Raw genomic sequence first — 8730 nt, 5'->3', positions numbered from 1 at the left:
TCAGGAAGAATAGCTAATGGATGCTGGCCTTAATACCTAAGTGATGGGTTGATCCATGCAGCAAACCATCATGGCACACGTTTACCTACGTAACAAACCTGCACATCCTGCGCACGTACCCCAGAACTTAAAAGTTGAAGGAAAAAAAAGGATCAGATAGATAATAATTTAGATCAGTGTAATAAAGACCAGCTTTCACCTTGGACCAGAACTTAAAATAAAAGTTGAAGAAAAAAAAAAAGACAAGATACATAATAATTTAGATCAGAGTAATAAAGACTAGCTTTCACCTTGGAGTAATTTCTGAAACCTCAGTTTTCTTTAAAAATGATTTACCATGTATTGAATTCTGAGAGAAGATAAACATTTTGCTGAAATGATAGTAATTAATACCTCAAAGTAGAAACTTATATTCTTGCTTATTTAAAATTCTCTCTCGTTAAAAATGGAAGCCAGACACTTTATCTATAAATGCTTTCTTTGTTGGCATTGTGGGACTAAAATGCACTCCACACGTTGTTGGCCTTTCTCATACAATTCCCTATATTAATTCTTTTCTCTCTCCTCACCCCTTTCCTCCTTTCCTTTGCCTCAGTGAATCCTTCCTAGATTCCATTTCAGACCCAGCTCTTTTTCAGATCTTTGCAGCCACAAAGCTGTTCTCATTCCCTGATCTCCTTTGATGCTTAGTGTATTCATCAAAATCCTATCACACACCGTTTCCATTGCTAGTTTTTCAAGTACATGTTTGTAAACTCCCTGAAGGCAGAACAATCTTTGAATCCATCCCTCTACCAGAGATGCTCGATAAATATATGTTGCTTGATAACAAAAGTCTATCCTCATGTCTGAATACTTTATATTCACCCTTTTGAATGGAATATTTCCAAAACATTTTCTATATTTCCTTTTTTTCTAAATAGATAATCCCAAATATAATCTTAACAACACAGAATAGTAATTATTGAAATGGGAGAGTTCCTGATCCCCCTCGAAGGATGTGCAACGTGGGTGTGACTCGCCTGTTCAGTCACCGTTGCTCAAACCCCTGACAAGAAGGGGAGCATGCAGACTGTAAGGTGCAGAAGTCAGGGCAAGTGCTTTGGGCTCCAGCCCCGCAGTGGTGTCTAGGGGAGGGTGCCTGCAGCCCCAGTGTTACAAGGCTCTTTTAGCATTGCTGTCCACAGACAGCATAACTGTTAACCAGCTCAATGGACTCTCTGCCTTTTTGCAAGGGCGGAGGGCCAGTGTGAGAGCTTTCTGTATCCCAAGCTCTTGCCCAGCATCCAGGAAGAATTAGGTTGCACACAGACTTGAAGGATGAATGCAGGGTTTTAATGAGTGGTAAAGGTGGCTCTCAGCAGGATGGATAGGGAGCTGAAAGTGGGGATGCAGTGGGAAGATTATCTTCCCCTGGAGTTTGGCCATCCAGAGGCTAAACAACTCTCCCACCACCCCCAGCCTAACTCCTCTTGGCGTTCAGATGTTCCTCCTCTTCTCTCTTTCTCTGCCACTTCATTCTGCCATTCATCTGCTTGTCTCCTCATCTCATCTGCTCGTCTGCTTCTGGAACCTAAAGTTCAGGGTTATATGGGTACCAAATGGGGGGCATAGCAGGTCAAAAGGCAACTTTCAGGGCACGAAAACAGAAATGCCCATTCCCACTCAGGGCCGAGGGTCTCCAGGCTTGAGGGTGGGGCTTTTGCTGGGGAACCACCCTCTTCTATCCAGTATTTCCCTGTCTCTTGTCCATATTATGATCACTAATTTTTATGCTAAATTGTGATTCAGTAGTCTCAGTCTCTCTCTCCTCCCTTCCTCTCTCTTTCTCTGAGCAATCACTGCTGCAGTAAATGTCCCTGTCTCTATGAGTCTTCTAATTTTCATATCTAGTTTTGTAATTCAAAAAAAATTCTGATTATCCTTGGCAGAGCTGTTAGAATTATTCATAAAATCAATGAGGCTGAGCAAGGTGGCTTATATCTGTAATCCCAGCACTTTGGGAGGCTGAGGCAGGACAATGGCATAAGCTCAGGTGTTTGAGACCAGCCTGGGGAACATAGCAAGACTTTGTCTCTACTAAAACTAAAAGTAAAAATAAAAAATAGCTGAGCATGTCAGCATGTGCTTGTAGTCCTACCCATTTGGGAGGCTGAGGTGGAAAGAGGATCACTTGAGCCCAGATTGAGGCTGCTGTGAGCTGTGATTGCACCACTGCACTCCAGCCTGGGCGACAGAGCAAGACCCTGCCTTAGAAGCAAAAATACAACTGAGAAATCCCAGAGTGAGATGTATGGAGTTTAAGGCTTCACCTCCATCATTCTTTCAGCAACAGAGGGTTTTTTCTCCTCCATGCACCCAGTTGAAATTCCTAGTAATTTACAGTATAATTTTTGTTTTGTTTTGTTTTGTTTGTTGTTGTTATTGTTTAAGACAGAGTCTCTATCACCCAGGCTAGAGGGCAGTAGCACGATCTCTGCTCACTGCAATCTCCACCTCCCAGGCTCAAGTGATTCTCCTGCCTCAGGTTCCCAAGTAGCTGGAATTACAGGCCATGTGCCACCACCCCCAGCAAATTTTGGTATTTTTAGTAAAGATGGGTTTTTGCCATGTTGCCCAGGTTGGTCTCGAACTCCTGATCTCAGGTGATCTGCCCACCTCAGCCTCCCAAAATCCTGGGAGTACAGGCATGAGCCACTGCACCTGGCCTATAGTATAATTTTTCAAAATGCACACCAAATGCCTAAGTTGCTCAAATATATCTCTTTCAAACTGAAGAATGAATGCTGAATCTCTATATGATACTCCAGATAAAACAAAAATTACACATCAGTGATGCCATTGGCAATATGTAGAAAACCTCCAATTAAGAACTACGCTTCAAAGGCATTTTTAAAAGTCTGTAAACTACTGACAGTTGTCCACTTCTCCTGAGTATTCTCATATTCATTCTTCATTTAAAGAATATTGCTTTTTGAAAGAGTAGGGGCAACACAAATTAAAATATTTCAAAGGAGTCAAGCCAGTGAAACAAAACTGGAATGGAACTTGACCCCTCCAAAGGAAAAAACAAAAAGCGGTATTTTAAAGGTTTGATGAATGATCTACCTTCCCTTGTTCTAAACATTTCATCAGAATTACCGCTCCCCCTAACCCTATCTTCTGGACCAAACATTGGAAATCTGCCCAAGGCACATAAGCCATGGACCTTCAGTATGTCAAAGATTATTAAATTTTCAGGAAAAAAATTATATTGTTCAGTATAATAAGATACATGGGTCTATGTAAAAAAACTTATTTTTTGGTCTGAAATTATTACAAATATTTAAGAACACCAGTTAATAGGGTGCACAAGAGTTGAATTTAGAAGGCAATACAATCACAGTATATTACTCTGAGAAGAAAAAATAATGAAGTTTTAAGATATATTCACAACGCCTTCAAACACTGCTTTTCAAATGCTACTACAAATGCTACTATAGTGCCCTCTGGTGGTACTTTTTTGTTTTGTTTTGTTTTTCCATCTGCTAAACCCTATTTTCTTTGAGAAAAAGAATTTGCAAAGAGATAATAATAGCATCTTTCACTTATAGTTAACATTTTAAGTATTTTCATATGTATTATTTCATCTGATGAGCTTCTTGAGGGCAGGACTATTTTCATATTCTTTAAGAGGCTTGCAGAGAGCAGGCCTCCAGCAATGCACCTTGTGAAGCAGGCAAGAACTTTACTGAATGAATCCTGTATTACAGGGAAAACAGGCACTATTTTTCTTACTGGTTTATGAGAATCATAGCACCTGCAAGCTGAACATTGTCTTAAGGATGAATGGGAACGGTAGGAAAGTGTCTTTGTTCTTAGGGGATACTTGCTGAAGGAGATAAGGGTGAATTTCATGAGTTTTGAAACTTCCTTTCAAATGTTTTATCAAAAAATGTGTGTGTGTGTGTGTGTGTGTGTGTGTGTGTGTGTGAGAGAGAGAGAGAGAGAGAGAGAGAGAGAGAGAGAGAGGGAGGGAGAGAGAGAGAAAGTAAGTGTGGCAAAAAATATTGGTACACTTAGGTGAAGGACATAGAGATGTTTATTGTCCTGTTTTTCAAATTTTGAAATCTTGAAACTTTTCAAAGTAAAAAGTTGGGTGAAGAAACATAGATGGTTTCCAACTCCAAATTCAATAAAGAAATCACTTTTTTTTTGCCGGGCGCGGTGGCTCACGCCTGTAATCCCAGCACTTTGGGAGGCCGAGGCGGGCGGATCACAAGGTCAGGAGATCGAGACCATCCTGGCTAACACGGTGAAACCCCGTCTCTACTGAAAATACAAAAAAATTAGCCGGGCGCGATGGCGGGCGCCTGTAGTCCCAGCTACTCAGGAGGCTGAGGCAGGAGAATGGCGGGATCCCGGGAGGCGGAGCTTGCAGTGAGCCGAGATCGCGCCATTGCACTCCAGCCTGGGGGACACAGCGAGACTCCGTCTCAAAAAAAAAAAAAAAAAAAAAAAAGAAATCACTTTTTAAAACATGTCTGGTAGGTCAGCCGACCTTGGGCTTAACATATACACAGACCAATTTCTTCCTTATGGCTAAAGCTAAGCTCTGCCTTCCTCGTTCTGCTCTCTGGAGTATCACAGCGTCCGTCCAGTCCCCCGGAGAGCTAAAGACTATTGGCATGCCTCTCCCCTACTCTTCCCACTACCACCAAGTCCTCTTCATTCCTAATTAAATGGCTCTAAGTATAACTTAAACTCAATGTTCTGTATACAGTCTGAATAACATTCTTATTTGGAAAAATAGGCCAGTAAATGCCGTCTCTGTGTATTCTCTTACCAGCCATCTCCTATTGTTGACAAATACTGAGTTTTATAAAATTCCTAAATATATCCACTCTAAAATGCTATTAAACCAGACTGCTCTTTTCCAGAAACTTAATTTTTTAATTTTTTTCTTTCATATCTCTTAGGCATTATTATTCTATAACTTTAAACCCAAGAATAGGCCAGGCACAGTGGCTCACACCTGTAATCCCTAGACTTTGGGAGGCCGAGGGGGGCAGATCATGAGGTCAGGAGATCGAGACCATCCTGGTTAACACAGTGAAACCCCATTTCTACTAAAAATACAAAAAAAATTAGCCGGGCATGGTGGCAGGCGCCTGTAGTCCCAGCTGCTCGGGAGGCTGAGGCAGGCGAATGGCGAGAACCGGGGAGGCAGAGGCAGAAGAGTGGCGAGAACCCGGGAGGCAGAGCTTGCAGTGAACCGAGATCGCGGCCTTGCACTCCAGAGTGGGCGACACAGTGAGACTCCATCTCAAAAAAAAAAAAAAAAAAAAAAAAAAACCACAAGGATAGACCATTTGTCTTCCCTGAAGTTTCAAGGTCTTTTTGAAAGAAATTATAGGTAAACAAGGGGTACTTAATAATATAGAAGAAAAACAATACCATCCTATGATTTGGTATTAAATAACTTTTTATCACTTTCTCCATTTCTGCCAATAAAATTATCCTCTATAGGCCTGCTTATAATATAGCCAATAAAATTTCAGAAGCTGACCTTAAAAATGAAAGTCTTTATAATTAACCAAAGAAGTCTGAGAAAAAGATATCCCTTCTCCTTGCAGCTATGAAAAGAGAAACATAATTCTGCATCATGAAGTATTTCAAAAAATCTGATTTGATAAGATATTAAATTAAGAATGTTCCAAAAAATATCCACTTGTTATCCTCAGCAATATGGAGCTGTGTGAATATTCATAATTGTTACTAGAACCTCTTCTGTTCCTTGCTAAAAAGAAATCCATTCTCTGTAATATGTTATTTGAACCAAAATGTCTTATAAGACTCCAAAGTGTTACAAAGTGTTGCTTTGTCCTGTGAAAATAACATCCAAAAGGAATCTGTAATTCTGATTGTCTTACTGACAAGGTTTTGACCTGGGAAAAATGTTGTAAGAATACATCTCTGTATTTCTAAGCAGTATTTTAGTTTTTCTGCTAAGTTAAAAGAAAACCATTAGCATTTTCCTTTCCGCCTACATGTATAACAGAATAATTTAAAGCTTATGCCTTAATTTTTTAAATCTCAGAGTCTCAGTCTATGTTTAATTTATATTAATAAATTCATGGATGATGGTAGAAGTAGAAGCATGACAGAGCCAGAAAACAATTCTATATCCAGAGTAAGTGTTGGTCCCAGTGAGAACAAATTTCTGCCTCCTCCATGATGAAAGAGATCAAATGTAACCAACCTGTCGCATAGAAACTGTCTAGTCCCCTTGAGTTACTATACCATATTGGGGACTCAGGGTTGGTGGTGCTACTTCTCAATCTGGTATTCAGCAGTGGCAGAGTCAGAACAACCTTGATAAGAAAATATCTATGACGTTGGGCCCACGCTTATATCCATGGCCACTACATTTACAAGCCCATGGAGCAAGCACTTGGATACCCTTCTGAACAACATCCCCAAGGTGGATCATCTTGTTCACCTAATTATTGACAATGTCCTTCAAAATCAGACCTTTTGGTGAGAAGCACATGGAAAATAATTTTCCTCACTCAGTGACCATTACAAAAGGTCCATCACACCTCTACTCCAGATTTCCTCGTTACCAATCTTACAATCATATTCTTTCAAAGTCCCTGATCATCTGACCAAATCATTAATTGCTACCCATAAGCCAATGTAGATCATTACCTCAGGCGATTTCATTCCTGTCCAAGAGGGTTCACAGAAATATAATACTTGAAGTTCTATACCGCAGCAAGATTTTTCCAAGTCTGCCACTACCAACTACCAGGATATTGTGCAGAGCATTTCTAAACCAAGCTGTAATTCTCTTCCTGCTCTTTGAACATTTTTGGTGTTGTACATTCTATGGGTTTTGACAAATACATAGTAACATGTATCCACCATTGTAAGTATACAAAATAGTGTCACTGTCCTAAAAATTTTCTGTGCTCTAACTATTCATCCCTTCCTCCCCTCAAAACCAAGAAAACCACTGATCTTTTTACTGTCTTCCTAGTTTTGCCTTTTCCAAAATGTCATATAGTTGGAACCTTATAGTATGTATAGCCTTTTCAGATTGGCTTCTTTCACTCAACAATACACATGTAAAATTCCTCTATGTCTTTTCATGGCATGATAGCTTATTTCTTTATAGTGCTTAGTAATATGTCATTGTCTGAATGCACCACAGTTTATCCACTCACCTACTAAAGGACATCCAAGTTTTGGCAATTAAGAATAAAGCTGCTATAAACATCAGTGTGCACATTATTGTGTGGAAGTAAGTTCACAGCTCATTTGGGTAAATATTAGGGAGCACAACTGCTAAATCATATAATTAGTATGGTTAATTTTGTAAGAAAGTACCAAACTATCTTTAAAAGTGGCTGTACCATTTCTGCATTCTTATCAGCAATGAATGAGAGTTCCTCATGCTCCACATCCTCACCAGTACTTGCTAGTGTCGGTGTTTGGAATTTTGGCCATTCTAATGTAGTAACATCTCATCATTGTTTTAATTTACAATTAACTAATGACATATGATGATGAACACCTTTTCATATGTTTATTTACCATCTGTAAATTTTCTTTGGTACGAAGTCTGTTCATGTCTTTTGCCCATTTTTAAATCAGGTTGTTAGTTTTATTATTGTTGAATTTTAAGAGTTCTTTGTGTTTTTGGACAACAGTCTTTCATCAAATAAATATTCTGTGAATATTTTCTATCAGTCTGTGGCTTGTCTTTTCTCATGACACTGTCTTTCATAAAATATTTTAATACAGTCCAGCTTATCAATTATTTCTTTCATACATGCCTTTCATGTTGTAATTTAAAAGTCATCACCATACCCAAGGTCATCATCTAGGTTTTCTCCTATGTTATCTTTTATGAATTTTATAGTTTTATAATTTACATGTAGGTCTGTGATCCATCTTGACTTAATTTTTGTGAAAGGTATAATGTCTGTGTCCAGATTCTGTTTTTTCCATGTGAATGTCCAATTGCTCCATCATCATTTATTGAAAAGACTATCTTTTCTCCATTGTATCACCTCTGCCCCTTGGTCCAAGATCAATCAACTATATTTATGTGGGTCTATTTGTGGGTTCTCTCTTCTGTTCCTTTGTCTTTCATTAATAATACACTGTCTTGACCACTGCAGCTTTACAGTAAGACTTGAAGTCAGGTAGTATCAGTCCTCCAACTTTGTTCTCCTCTTTCAATATTCAGTTGACCAATCTGGGTCTTTTGCTTCTCCACATAAACTTTGAAATCAGTTTCTTAATATCCACAAAACAATTTGCTGGGATTTTTTTAATTGGAATTTAGTTAAATCTATAGAGCAAGTGGGAATAAATGACAATTTGACAATGTTGATTCAGAATGTCCACGTACATGAGACATTTCTCCATTTATTTAATTTTTTTATCAGAGTTTTATAATTTACCTCATAGATCTTGTACACATTTTGTTAGATTTCTACCTAAGCATTTCATTTCTAGGGATGCTAATGTAAATGGTATTGGGTTTTTAATTCCAGATTCCACTTGTTCATTGCTGGCATATAGGAAAATGACTGAAATGTGTGTATTAAACTTGTATCCTGCAACCCTGCTATAATCACTTATTAGTTCCAGGAGACTTCTGTCAATTTTTTCAGATTTTGTAAACAGATACATGTTATCTGTAAGCAAAGACTGTTTTATTTCCTCCTTTCTAATCGA

This window comes from Macaca mulatta, chromosome 5 (genome assembly GCF_049350105.2).
Source record: "Macaca mulatta isolate MMU2019108-1 chromosome 5, T2T-MMU8v2.0, whole genome shotgun sequence".
Taxonomy (NCBI): domain Eukaryota; kingdom Metazoa; phylum Chordata; class Mammalia; order Primates; family Cercopithecidae; genus Macaca; species Macaca mulatta.
Note: the sequence above shows the minus strand (reverse complement) of the source record.